Source organism: Rattus rattus, chromosome 1 (assembly GCF_011064425.1).
Source record: "Rattus rattus isolate New Zealand chromosome 1, Rrattus_CSIRO_v1, whole genome shotgun sequence".
Taxonomy (NCBI): domain Eukaryota; kingdom Metazoa; phylum Chordata; class Mammalia; order Rodentia; family Muridae; genus Rattus; species Rattus rattus.
The window spans coordinates 252,305,169-252,317,538 of record NC_046154.1 but is presented as its reverse complement, the minus strand read 5'-3'; the positions used below and the strand labels follow the sequence as shown (position 1 = coordinate 252,317,538).

At 52.5% G+C, this 12,370-nt stretch overlaps 1 protein-coding gene across 1 annotated transcript in view; it reads left to right on the top strand.

Moving 5' to 3' along the window:
* The first annotated feature begins 229 nt into the window (after positions 1-229).
* Positions 230-12,370, top strand: part of Tcf20 (transcription factor 20) — a 99,922-nt gene continuing 87,781 nt past the window's right edge. The window contains exon 1 of the mRNA XM_032918570.1: positions 230-398. The gene's annotated coding sequence lies outside the window, so the exon portion shown is untranslated. The remainder of the gene's footprint in view (positions 399-12,370) is intronic.

Sequence of the window (12,370 nt, the reverse complement as noted above, 5' to 3'; positions counted from 1 at the left end):
TGCCCCTCCCTCTACCGCCCCCCACCCCCCAACACTGGCACTAGCTCTTCGCAGTTAAGGGCGAAGGAGGGATCTGGTACTCCTCTCTCTCACCCATTCCTCCTCCCTGCTGCTCCTCCATCTCCACCCTGCAGAGGTGTGATCTGGCAGGGGCCGTGATGTCAGAGGCTCAGCTGATGTCACCGCCCCGGCCCTGTGACTTCACTTGCTTGCTTGGGCAGGAGGAGCTGTGAAGAGGCTGAGACCGAGAGGAGAAACTGCCCCCTTTCCGTTTTCTTCCCGATTTCTCGTTTTCCCTTCCTCCCTCCCTCCGCGGGGGTTTGTTTTCCTGCCGGCCTGCATGCTCTGGGCTGTCAGGGGGTCTGGGGCAAGTGCCAGGGGAGGATGCAGCTGCAAAGGTAACGGCGTGCGCGGGGCCTCTCCCACGGTCGCGAAAGTTTGCTCTGGCGTGTGAGGCGTGCCCGCTGGGCGCCGCGCCGCGCCGGCCCCAACCTCCCCGGGGGCGTGCAGGGGCCAGCGGGCCAGGGCCAGGCCAGGCAGGGGCCTCCTGGGCGGCCTTCACTGCCTTGTCCCCATCAAAGGCCGCAGCTGCTCGAGTGGCGGCTGCAGCTTTGAAACTGCCATAAAGAGCGATGGAGGGAGGGGAGCGCGGGGGATGCTCAGAGCAGTGCCCAGGAGGGCGGCCGCGAGAGGAGGGGTGGCCGGGGCTGCTGGCCGAGTGCAGTCGCAGCAGCAGGGGCGTGAAGGGCAAGGCCCCAGGTCAGGATCTCCGGGGCCAGATCCTTGTTACTGCCCCTGTCCCCTCTGGTCCAGCCGCCCTCTGTGGCCGGGACCCCAGCAGTGTGGTGCAGAAAGCTCTAGGAGGGGGCAGGGGCTGATTCCCCCTATTATTTCCTGACATATTCTTCCACCTCCAGCAGGCCATTTGTCAGTGGTAATGCGGGACAAAGGAGGGGGCAGTGGGTGGTCTGCTCGAGTTTCGCGATGGGCATAGAGCACAGGCCGAAGAGAAACGCCAACAATTAGGAGGCAGATCCAGAGCTTTGCTCATTCAGTCTATCGAGGGAGCCGTCATTTTGTGTTAGCGTGTGTGTCTGAGGTGGGAGGAGGCAGAGAGGGGAGAATGACAGGAGAAGGATTATGACATTGTGTTGTCTCTGTTTGTGGTAAATGCAAATTTGGCACCAGTGGTTTCCTGGGAAAAGCAGAGGCAAGTGACCCAGGCCAAGGCCTTGGCCCACACCCACCAAGGGAGCGGGTGGGCGGTGGTTTGGGATTTTATTTGTTCCTCCCTTTTTTCTTTCTGGTGTGTGCTTCTTCCATTTATTTTACAGTGAAGAGCTGGAGATAGACAGGCCGGCATGGCGGGAGGAGTCAGTCCCCTCTTCCCTGGTTTTCCAGGCCCTCCTCATTCAATAGGAGGTTCAGGCACCTCCCTTGCCCCCAAGTCTGCCCCAGGTCACCAGTTTTCCTCTTTGGTCCTCTGACCCAGGCCAGGGTCACACTTGGTTTCTTTTTTTTTTTTTTTTTTTTTTTGGTTTTTTTTTTCGGGCCTGGGGACCGAACCCAGGGCCTTGCGCTTCCTAGGTACACACTTGGTTTCTTAACCTGGATGCCTGAGGGCTCTGAAGGCTGCTTCTGCTCACAGCTGCTTACTCAAAGTGACTAGAGACACCCCCAACCAAGACCATGATGGGACTGTGAACTCCACGCCCACCCCTGGCTTCAGTTCTTGCCTGGACTGCCAGGGTTTGTTGGCAGATGTCCTGGGCCTTGCCTCTTTTGCTAGATCTTGAGGGCCGGAAGTGTGAGCCTTCTCTAGGCCAGGAGGCGGCCACAGCTCAAGGCTTTGGGCTGCCACAGAGTTCAGTAGGTACAGTGACATGGACATAGGGGATCATTCTGCTTGAAGCCAGCTCTCAGAATGCATGGAATGGGTTTTATCAGGACTAGGCTCAGGTCCCACTGGGACTCAAGAGTTCTGAGCTGAGACTCTAAGCCAAGAATCCTTTATAGTGAGGGCCAGGAAAAGATGTCCAGAAGGATAGTTTGTCATATTATGGAGCTCGTACAGTGCCCACTTTCTCCCTGCTTCCTCTAGAGTTGACCCCATTCCTGGACCTTCCCACTTCCTTTTTACCTGTCAAGTCCTCTGGACTCGGCTTCTCCTCCAGGGCTTGGGTCCCGTCCCCGCTTAGCGCTCTGACCACGCTGGTAGCCTAGCTCTCAGCCTTTTTGGCACAGAGTGTTGAGCACAGAGACTTTTAGGGCAACCCTTGTAAATTCCTGACTCAACCCAAAGCTGAGCAGGAAGGCTTGTGCCTGGAGCTCAAGGTAGCAGAGTGGCTTGGAGACCCCTCGTGGAGTGGGACTGTGAAGGTGAAACAGCTATTGCCTGCATCTGTCCTGGATGGGTCCAGTCCTTTTGGCAAAGCCACCCAAAGGAGAACTTTCCCAGTGGTGCTTGTTATGCTAGGACTGCAGCCTTGGTTATGAGGGAAGACACGGACTGAGTCGGGGCAGCAGGGGCTGGATGAAGAACAGCTGTCCAAAGGCACGGCGTTGGGCTTGGGGCTTAGTCACCCTGATGGCCTACAGCGTCCTGGTATTCTGTGGAACTGTGTGGCAGGTGGAAGAGGAAAGGGTGAAGATGAACTCTCCCAAAGAGGTGTGGGGTCCATCCCAGGCTACAGGGGTGCTAAGAGCCCCAGGCTGATCCCTGGTCCCTGCTAGCCATCTTTACCTTGCCTAGACCAACAGATGGCCTGTTCACTTACAGCTGCCTTAGAGCCACCCTCCAGTCCCACAGGTATCCTCCCCCTCCATTTGGTTCGAGTGGAGCTGGAACAGTAACCTCCCTGCTGCTTTAAAAGGCAGTGGCCTAGGAGCAGTGCTCTCTTCCTGTAGACTTGTTATGGGGATTAAGGATTAGACTGAGGTACAAAGTAGGTGCTCAGCTAACGGCAGTTGTGGCTATTAAGGGTGCCAGAAACCTGGGGGACAAGATCAAAACAAAACAAATGAACAAAGCCTCCCTTAGTACCTTATTAGACTCAACAGGGCAATCAAGAGAGGCTTCACAGGGGAGGTGGCTTAAGGCTTTGAAGGGTGAGTAGACACCTGCCAGGCTAAGGCAGAAGAGAATGTATCTGGAGAAGGGAAAAGGAACAGAGCTTACACGGGGTGAGAGGCAGGTTAGGGAAAGGGGAACAGGCTGAGAGGCACCTGGCTCTTTCACAGTGGGAGCAGAGTCTAGAGGCAAAGCAAGGTTGACCTGATGACAGACCGTGCTGGCTACCCATATATACATCATTGAAACTCACCCTCACATACGTTTATGGCTGCAGAATCTTGCCAGCTCCTGCCAGGTCAGACCTGTCAGCTGCCTTGGGGTATGGGGATTTGTGGATGGCTCTACACTTGAATTTAGACTAGTATCAATTTTCTTACTTTCCATTCCTCTTCTGTTTCCCACAAGGATTAAGATCGGGGGTGGAGGTGGGGGTGGGGGTGAGGCTGGGTCCTGTGTTGCATTCCTAGGCCAGACAGGCTACATTCAGAGCTGGAGGCAACGTTTCTGAGGGAAGTGATCTGGAGAATTTTGAGGCAGATTCCGGGAGCTGCATCTCCAAGCTGGACCCCAGGGGTGACCTGAAGCTCCCGCAGAGTCTGGCTGTCTAGTTCCTCAGCCCTAGGTTTGACCAAAGTGGTAGCATAGAAGGTGGTCTATGTCTCAAGGCCAGACTGCTTGGGTTTAGTCTCTGTAGTATTCAGACTGGTCATGTGCCTGGGGTAGCAGTGACAAGCACTTCGAAGGGCTCTGATGAAGGTTACAGGACTTACTTTCCTCACACCCACCATCTTAGAGCTGTGCTCTCTGGACTAGCAGGCACTTGGAAACTGTTAACTTGAAGAGAGAACAGCCCAGGAGAGTGAAGGCTTAGGATATCTAGGTATCGATTGCATAATCCCTCCAAACCTCAGTCTCCCTAGCTATGAAATGGGGTTGGTATCGTGCTGAGTTATAATGACCCTTACTGTAAACTGGGCTGGCATTGCCTGATTGCCTACCTTAGTAGTCTCTCCCTGCCCTGAGCTCTGTTAGAGCAGCGTGGAGGGATAGGAAGCCCAGAGCTGAAAGGGCAGGGGAAGAGCTCTAGAGACTTGGCATTTTCTAGATGGGGCTGAACCTCCATCTCTGGTTACTGTGTGCGAGACAGAGGGAAGTAGTCTGCTAGAGTGTCAGCCCTGGGGATCAGCCAGGGCCCACCCACCACTGCAAACGAGCCACTGGTTGGACACAGGGTAGAGCCACTGATGCTCCGAGTGGCCCTGAATGTGGCATGGCGTCCTTCTGGACCTCAGCCCCGCTTTGTGTGGAGGAGGGCTTAGGTCTCCTTAGGTCTCCTGCTTCCTTGAAGTGCTCTGATTTTCCTGTTGCCGGTTTTCTTGGATGGCGCCCATGCAGGCTGTGCCTCGGGCAGCATCATCTGCCCACCGGTTTTTCTAGAAAGGACGGTCTTCCCTTTCATTACGCCTGGCTTGCTTACTAGTGTACTACTCCCCGCTAGCACTGTATGGAGGCTAGTGGAGGGGCACAGAGGGTCTGGCAAGGGTCTCGCCTCCTCCCAAGAGAATGGGGGAGGGGGTGCCTAGCACCTTGGCCTGTACATTTGTGAATCCATCCAGGTAGTGGGTATGGTGGGGTTTGGGAGCTAGACACAGATGGCTCTGGGAGGTGACTGTCATGGAGGACCCCAGAGGTCATGAGCACTACCTCCCTCCACCAGCACAAACTTTAGAACCAGCCACTCAGCTCCACTGAGTCTGTGCTGGTAGTTGTGGCACCTCACTTCCTCAGGACAGCTGTCTGTGTGAGGCTACTGAGGCAGTCGTGAATCAGGCAGCCCTTTGTAGTGAACAATAAAAATCTCTGGGGGCACAAAACTGAGGGCCCCGGAGCTCAGGGACTTCACTGAAGGTTCTCGTACCTACCTGCTACCAAAGGAGAAGAGAAGCAGATTACAATGCTGGGGGTCCAGAGACCACTGACAGGACATTCAGGAGACACAAAACTTGGGATGAGGTGACTGTGCAGGTCCGCCATCGCTTGGTGCAGGGATATACTGATATCAGGTGTGTGGGAAGAAGGGGTGCTTCGCATGGCTGTGGCGCTTCAGGAACATTCGTTCCCTCCTGCCCAAGGTGTTTCTGTACGCGTTCATACCCGTGGGGTTGCTTAGCAAATACTGTCTCAGCCACCTGTTACCTTGCATCCTCAGGCCGCTGACGCATGCCGCCTCTTGCCTCTGTCTGTATACACCCCGACAGTCAGTGAGGACCCGTGTGGGACCTGGCTCGTAGAACTGTAGTGGGATGCTGTGGGTTAGCACAGGAAGTGCTTCAGTGCAGGCGAGTGCATGTGAAAGCTGCAGGCACACTTTCCTTTGTTCTCTCTCGTCAGCTCAGGTGCCTCTGCTCACACTCAGTGTTGACTGAGGACCTGCAGCGTGCCAGGCCGAAGCCTCTCTGCCTTGGTGCCTGGGAGCTGAGTGTGCGGCTCTGATGCAGACGGGTAGAGCTTCTGAGAACTGGTGTGCTGGCTCCCACTGCTGGTGTGACTGACATCCTGACGAAATATGTCAGTTGGAAACAGTTGTGAAAGAAATATCTGGAGAGACTATTAGCCCTGCAGGAGGACCACAGGGAGTCTGAACTCAGGTCAGGTGCTAGTCTTGGCTGTGTTTTCATGACTCGGGGAGGGAGGGGCGTCCTCCTTTCCTCAGTTTCCTCATCTGAAATCAGGGCAGTATTCGGCGATCTCACCTTAGAAGGTCGACTCTGTGGGATTGCTCACGTGGTAGTGCATTGTAAGCAGCTGTGACAACTTGCATTTTGGTTTCTGGTCCCTAGCATGATGACCAAAGGTACATCCTGTGTAGTCCATGTGCTGATGCTGGGCATGGACATCAAATAAAGCTTGTTCTGCTCTCAAGGGCTTCTGGAGTTTTGGCATCATTGAAACCTCTGGATTCTGTAACTTGCAGAGAGAGGAAGGTCCATCAGGCAGATTTGCTCCTAGAGGGGATATGTGGTCACCCAGGTCATGCAACCGAAGTTTCTGAACAGTTAGTTCCTTGTTCCGGGCACTGGGTCAGCTAATAGGGATGAAACTGTTTGGTCAAAGGCCAGTATTGCCTTTGAGCTCAGCCTAGGAGAAAGGGTGTGAAAATCGCCCCAAAAGATCAGAGAGAGGGATGTGGAACAAGGCACAGCTACAGGGCAGCTGGAAAGGTGGATTTGTGGTGCCGTCTAAGAACTCTTCCCTTTGTCTTGGGATGAAGCCTGTGACCCGCACCATGCTGCAGCTGCACCCCTGCTTTCCTTTGAAGCCTCAAGCCTGAGACCCGCACCGTGCTGCAGCTGCACCCCTGCTTTCCTTTGAAGCCTCAAGCCTGTGACCTGCACCGTGCTGCAGCTGCACCCCTGCTTTCCTTTGAAGCCTCAAGCCTGAGACCCGCACCGTGCTGCAGCTGCACCCCTGCTTTCCTTTGACTTGCGCTGTCCTGCCTCCTCCCCCTTTCTGCTCTCTTTGCTTCTTCCTGCCTTGGGGCCTTTGATGAGCAGCACCTCTCCCTGCAACTCATCCAGACTCAACATGAAGCCCCATAGGACCACAAACATCATGACAACAAGGACCTTTTATTCAACGCTTGGAATATGATAAAGACCCAGTCAGTGTTGAGAGAATGAATGGTTATTAAGGAGGCAGCATTTGAGTTGGACCTGAAAAAGCAAGGTAGAAATACCTTAGTCTCTGTGGAGGCGGAGAGGCAGGCTCCTCTGCCTCTGGGAATAGGCCAGGCCAGGGACAAAACTTGTTTGGTTTGGCAGAGACAATGAAACAAGGGAGTGGAGGTTGGCACTGTGAGCTAAGCCAAGAGAGGGCTTTGTATCCAGGAGAGTGGGACTTTGGAAGCCACTCCGCAGCTACTGCACACTGTTTAGCCAGGGACAAGTGCTCATGGGACTGCAGTGAGTTGGCGGCAGAGATGAAAGTGGCTCACAGAGAGGCTGGAGTCAAGGACTGATGTGAGTTGGAGAATACATGACTCCTGCTGCTTTCTGTTCCCAAGGCATCACACATGTGCTTGGCAGTTGTCCTTGAGAGCTATCAGGGAGATGGATGCAGGGCAGTAATGAGGCTTCTCACATGATGTATCTTTTTCTGGGAGACAATTGGTTTGGTGGCAGGGCAGCCATTCCCAGGTCTCTGGAGGGGAAACATCAGTGTCCCCATTTCTGAGCCATTCTCGTTGAGAAGGTAACCCCCAGCTCTGCACCCTTATACCTGGACCCTAGTACAAGGTGAGGGAGAAGGATGAGCAGAACCATAGCCACCATTACATCCAGTACAAGAGCCCCAGGATCCTCTTGCAAGGCAGCCACTGTGAGAGAGAGAGAGAGAGAGAGAGAGAGAGAGAGAGTGTTAGTTTGAAGGGGCGAGCTTGAGGGCAGCTACTGGGCCCACCGCTTAGTAGTTGTGTATCTTTGAGCATCTTCCTAGCAGCCTTGGACCTCTTCAGCCATGAGCTGGAGCGATGCTCTGGCCTCTTGAGGGCTGAGGCGAAGTGACACATACAGAGTCCTAAGCCAAAGAAACCGCGGCTCAGAAGCAGTCAGAAGCAGTGGCCGTTAGCATGGCTGCATTTTTCTCCACCGTTTGCATTCTTAGCAGGAAACTTGGGTTTCAGGCTTACAAATGAAGAGCATGTCAACAAAACAGGATGGAACAAAGTCTTTTCCCAGCATGCCTCAGCATGTGGCACTGCCTTCCTGTGGCGCCCAGACAATGATGTGGCTAAAAGTCTTGAGCTTTCAAGCAGAAATAATCCCAATGGAAAGGAACCTCCCATTGTTAGAAGCGATGCAGGGGCTTGGCAGCCCTACTCGCCTGGCTCGGTTTTAGCTCAGACCCCTCCTAACTGCTGTGCCTCAGTTTCCTTATCTGCAATGGAAGAGCAGTATCTGCTTCACAGGTTTGCTGTGAGGATTAAGTGAGTTAATGTGCAGACTGTGTCTCCCTTAGTGCTACAGTCAGATCGTTCATCGTTAACCCTGAGCACTGAGTGACTTGGTGGAGGCTCTGGAGCCAGAAGGCTGGGTACCAGTCCCAGCTCTGCCTTCTGTTGGCTGCCTCACTTGGAACTAGTCACTCACTCCTCTGTGTGCTCATTTCTGCCTAGTATCATGATGGTACCTCACAGGCTTTTAGTGAGATGTGAAAAGCATCACCCAGGGAAGGGACCCCGTTCCTAGGAGGCAGGTAGAGCACTTGCTTCCCATGGCCCAAATCCCAATTTACAGATAAAAAAGTCAAGACCTAAGTCAGTAAGTGGTTTGCTGGAGTACACACTGATGAGAGCTTATTGGTCCCCAGTTTTGTGATCTGTGTTGGTAGTTCCATGTCAGTGGCTGCCCAGGAAGACTCCAGCCCAGAGAGAGGTACAGTGGATTTCAAGCTGTGTGGAGAGCTGATGTCTCCTACCATCTGCCTTCAGGGTCCTTCTTCTGTGGTAAAATGAATGCTGCTAGGTGTCAGTTCCCCAGTAGTCTCCAGAGCTGCAGTAGACTATGGAGAGAGGCAGCCGCCGAGTTCTTTGTTCTCTATGGTCTCTTTCCCTGGCCGCCTGGAGACTTTGGACCTGCCAGCTGTCTGCCCCTTTTCCCAGTAGTCCCTGAGCACTAGGAAGTTGGACAGTCAAAAGTAAGGACACTGGGGACCTAGGATAATCCCAGCTATGCCTTTTTCAAGCTTAATGACTTAGGACAAGTTACTTTAAATTCCCCTGCATCTCAGAGGCTGCATTTGTAAAGTGGGGTATGACATCAGTATCAATCTCATCAGGTTCTCTTGAACATTAATTAGGGTGATAAGGGGAACTCTGCTCAGTTCCTGGTATTCTCTGGGCTGTCTCCTAATCGGCAATATGTAATTTTTATAAATATGCTGTCTTTTCTCGCATAGTGTACCAGACACCAGACGGAGGTGGGAATGTCCAGTAACCAAAAAAGAAAAAAAAAAAAAAAAAAAAGACAAACAGCCCAGTGGGACCAGTGGGAACCATGACTTTGATCTTGTTAGGGCAGAGTGGAAGGGCAATCCGGTGAGCAGAGGCCACTGTGAGACTGCAGCGGTCCTATCAAACCCTTCACAGGATATAAGGACCCGCAGGGCCCCATCTTCATCATCTCTTTCTACTGCTCTGGGCACAGGTCTCTTGTGCATAGCAGGGGCAGTAGTTCCCTCCATTTACAGTCTTGGGTGTGCCCACCGGAGGCCTGATAGCCTTCCTTCACCTTGCCTGAGAAAGAACTGTTGAGGCTTACAGCCTCAAAGACTGCAGGTGATCCTGTGGGATGAAGGCATGCCCAGAGCCTCAAGCCATGCCTGTGTGCCTAAGCATGCTCAACACCTCCATCCTTTGCCTGGGGAAATCACCTGGCTTGGGACAGGCACAGCATGGTGACAGGGTAGTTTCCCCTCTGTCAACCACAGGCTTTTGTTAGTGCCTCCTGCAGGAGTAGAAGTGAAGCCCGGGGCTTGTGAGTGAGGAATCTAGGCTTTCCTCTTGGTTTGTTAGAGTTGTTAGCCAGCGGCCCCTCCCAAGAGGAAGGAGAGCATGAGTCTGCTGAAGGATAAAGGTGAGGGCTGTTCTGTTGTTCAAAAGAGTCAGCCACAGGGAAGGGCACCAGCCTGCAGCTGAAGCAGACACCCAGGCTCAGTTCTCTCAAGTCACTGATCTGCTGAGCAGGGCCTGTCTCCTCAATCAATCCGTGCTGACAGATGGTAGCGGAATCAGTGACCTAGAGGCAGAAGGCTCCATTTGTAATCCCAGAGTGGTCCAGGTTCTTGGAGGAGGGCTGAGGAGTTTGTAATAAAAGGAGTGACACAGGGTTTCCAAAAGCCATCTCCCAGCCGAGGGAGAGAGAAGGGATTAGTTTTTGCCTCTGGAATTGATACACAGTGATTCCATTCAATAGGTATCTTAGAGTGGACTGGGTTAAGAGAGATGGGAGAAAGAAACAGCTCATTTACTCTGTTTTCTTTAAAAGACTACAAAGTATAGAAGGAAAGCCGAGATGGATACATTTGAGACAAGGGAGGGACACAAGAGGCTGTGGCAAGCTGGGTGTAGTGTTTTTGGGGCTGTGATCCCAGCACCCCAGATGCTGAGTAGGGAGGAGGATCATGACTTGAGGCCAGCCAGGGCTACATTGTGAGACCCTGTTTCAAAACAAAACAAAGTAACTACCCTGAGTTGTAAGACTGTGGGCAGCCATTTATTCCCCCCCCCCCCCGGGGGCTTCATCCGCTTTGCTGTTGTATTGACCTCCAATTTACAATGACTCCCTTATTTCCGCCTCCTGAGTCCTGGGACTCCAAGCGTGGAGTCATGCACGGTGGTGTTAGAGTTAGGTGTGTCTGGTACTGCATGAATTCTTCATGCAGCTCTCTTTAGATACTCACAGTACCTATAAGTGAGGTGACACTAGGGGGTCAGGCATGGCACTCGGGTGAAATGTGTCCAGGGCCACACACAGCACAAGAGCATGAATACCTGTCTGCTGGTCATGATTTCAATGAATGTGTTTCCTCTCTGTGATACTTCAAAGGCACATGGGAGGGCCCCAGCAGATCTGGCTGTAGAATGGGGCAAGTTTCCATGTGGTGGTCACCTGGACAGTGTTCTGTTAGGAGCTAAAAGAATAGGGAGGGGGCTACCTTAGGAAAGGAGGCAGGAACTGGATGCAGTGTTTCTCTACATCCTGTTCCTAGTGAGCTCTCTTGTATCCCTTTTGTCCCTTGAGACAAAGTGAGACCTAGGAAAGGAGGGAGAATGAGGAAATGGTGTCCCTTCTCTTCATGACTGTCTCATGAAGCTGCTGCTGGGGCTGTCCTCAACACAGTTTTCAAGAAGGCAAATATCCCCTGTCCCCCCCCCCCCGTGTGTGTGTGTGTGTGTGTGTGTGTGTGTGTGTGTGTGTGTGTGTCTCAAGTGTAGAAAACTTTAGGTCAGTTTTCAGTTCCTCCTACCTTTCTCTCTGCAGTCCTGACACTAACTGAAGCCAGGCTTTGGTCTCTTAAAAGCCTAGTGCCTGAGAATTTGAAAACGAAACTCACAGTTAGAACAATGGGAACAGCTAGAGGGCAGGGCCTGGCAGCCTATTCAGCTCTGCTCGGGAAGGGCTTGGCACTTTGCCTGTTGTCAAAGAGGTGTGGGGGAATCAAATCTCCAGGAATAGTCCTGACCCGCATTGGAATCAGCCTCCAACTTGGTGAGAAGGTACAGGACACCACATCATCCTGTCAGGGTCCCTAGAACCTCTTCAGGCCCTGCCTGGGAAGCCAGACCCTCTGTGGGTGGCCTGAGGCTAAGGGAAGCATGAATTGCTCTGGCTAGGTAGAATGAAAGGTAAAAGCTAGGCCACAGGGATCTGTAGACCTCAAATATCTGAAATCTGGACCCCAGATGAAGCACAACTGACTCCTGTCAGCATCTCACCTTTCACCCAAAGCATGTTTGATCCCAATCTCCTCTCAAGTTGGGTTGCTTTAGGAGGGGACACCACATACCCTACAATATCTAGGCCAGATGCAGGCCTAATTTAGAGTCGGTAGTTTTAGGGACACCTAATCCAAACTCTTCTCCTTCCTCTTGTATCGATGGGAAACTGAGGTCCAAAGTGGAGAGGTCTCTAGGTGTGCCAGAAGCAGAGTGTAAATATTCCAAACTCACCCTATCCTTTTTCACTTTGCATAGCAGGGGTTGGGCACATGGAACCACCATCTAAGGCAACCTCTGGGCTCTCAACCTATGGGTCGGGACAGCTTTGGTGGTGAATGGCCCTTTGACAGGGGAGACCACCAGAAAACACAGAGTACAATTTATAACAATAGCAAAATTACAGTTATGAAGTAGCAATTTAATGGTTTTATGGTTGGGGGTCACCGCAACATAAGGAACTAAATTAAAGGGTCAAGCATTAGGAAGGTTGAGAACCGCTGATCTATGAGATGTTTGTAGGAGATTTTCTTGAGGAAAAAGAAATTTAGCTTTCTGCTCCGTGAAGATATCCAGGAGACAAGGGAAGGCTGGTTAGGGCCTGAGGCATGGCCCTGGAAATCTCTTACTTCAGTTCTGGGCCTGCCATCCAGGAGTGCAGAATCTCAGCGCCATTGCAGACTACTGGCATGAGAGTCTTTTTTACAAGTGAGGTAGGTTGGCTTATTTGCTTTTATAAACAGAGGAAACTGATGCTCAGAGACTGTTGTTCATTCAGGAACACCCAGTAGGCATTATGGGCA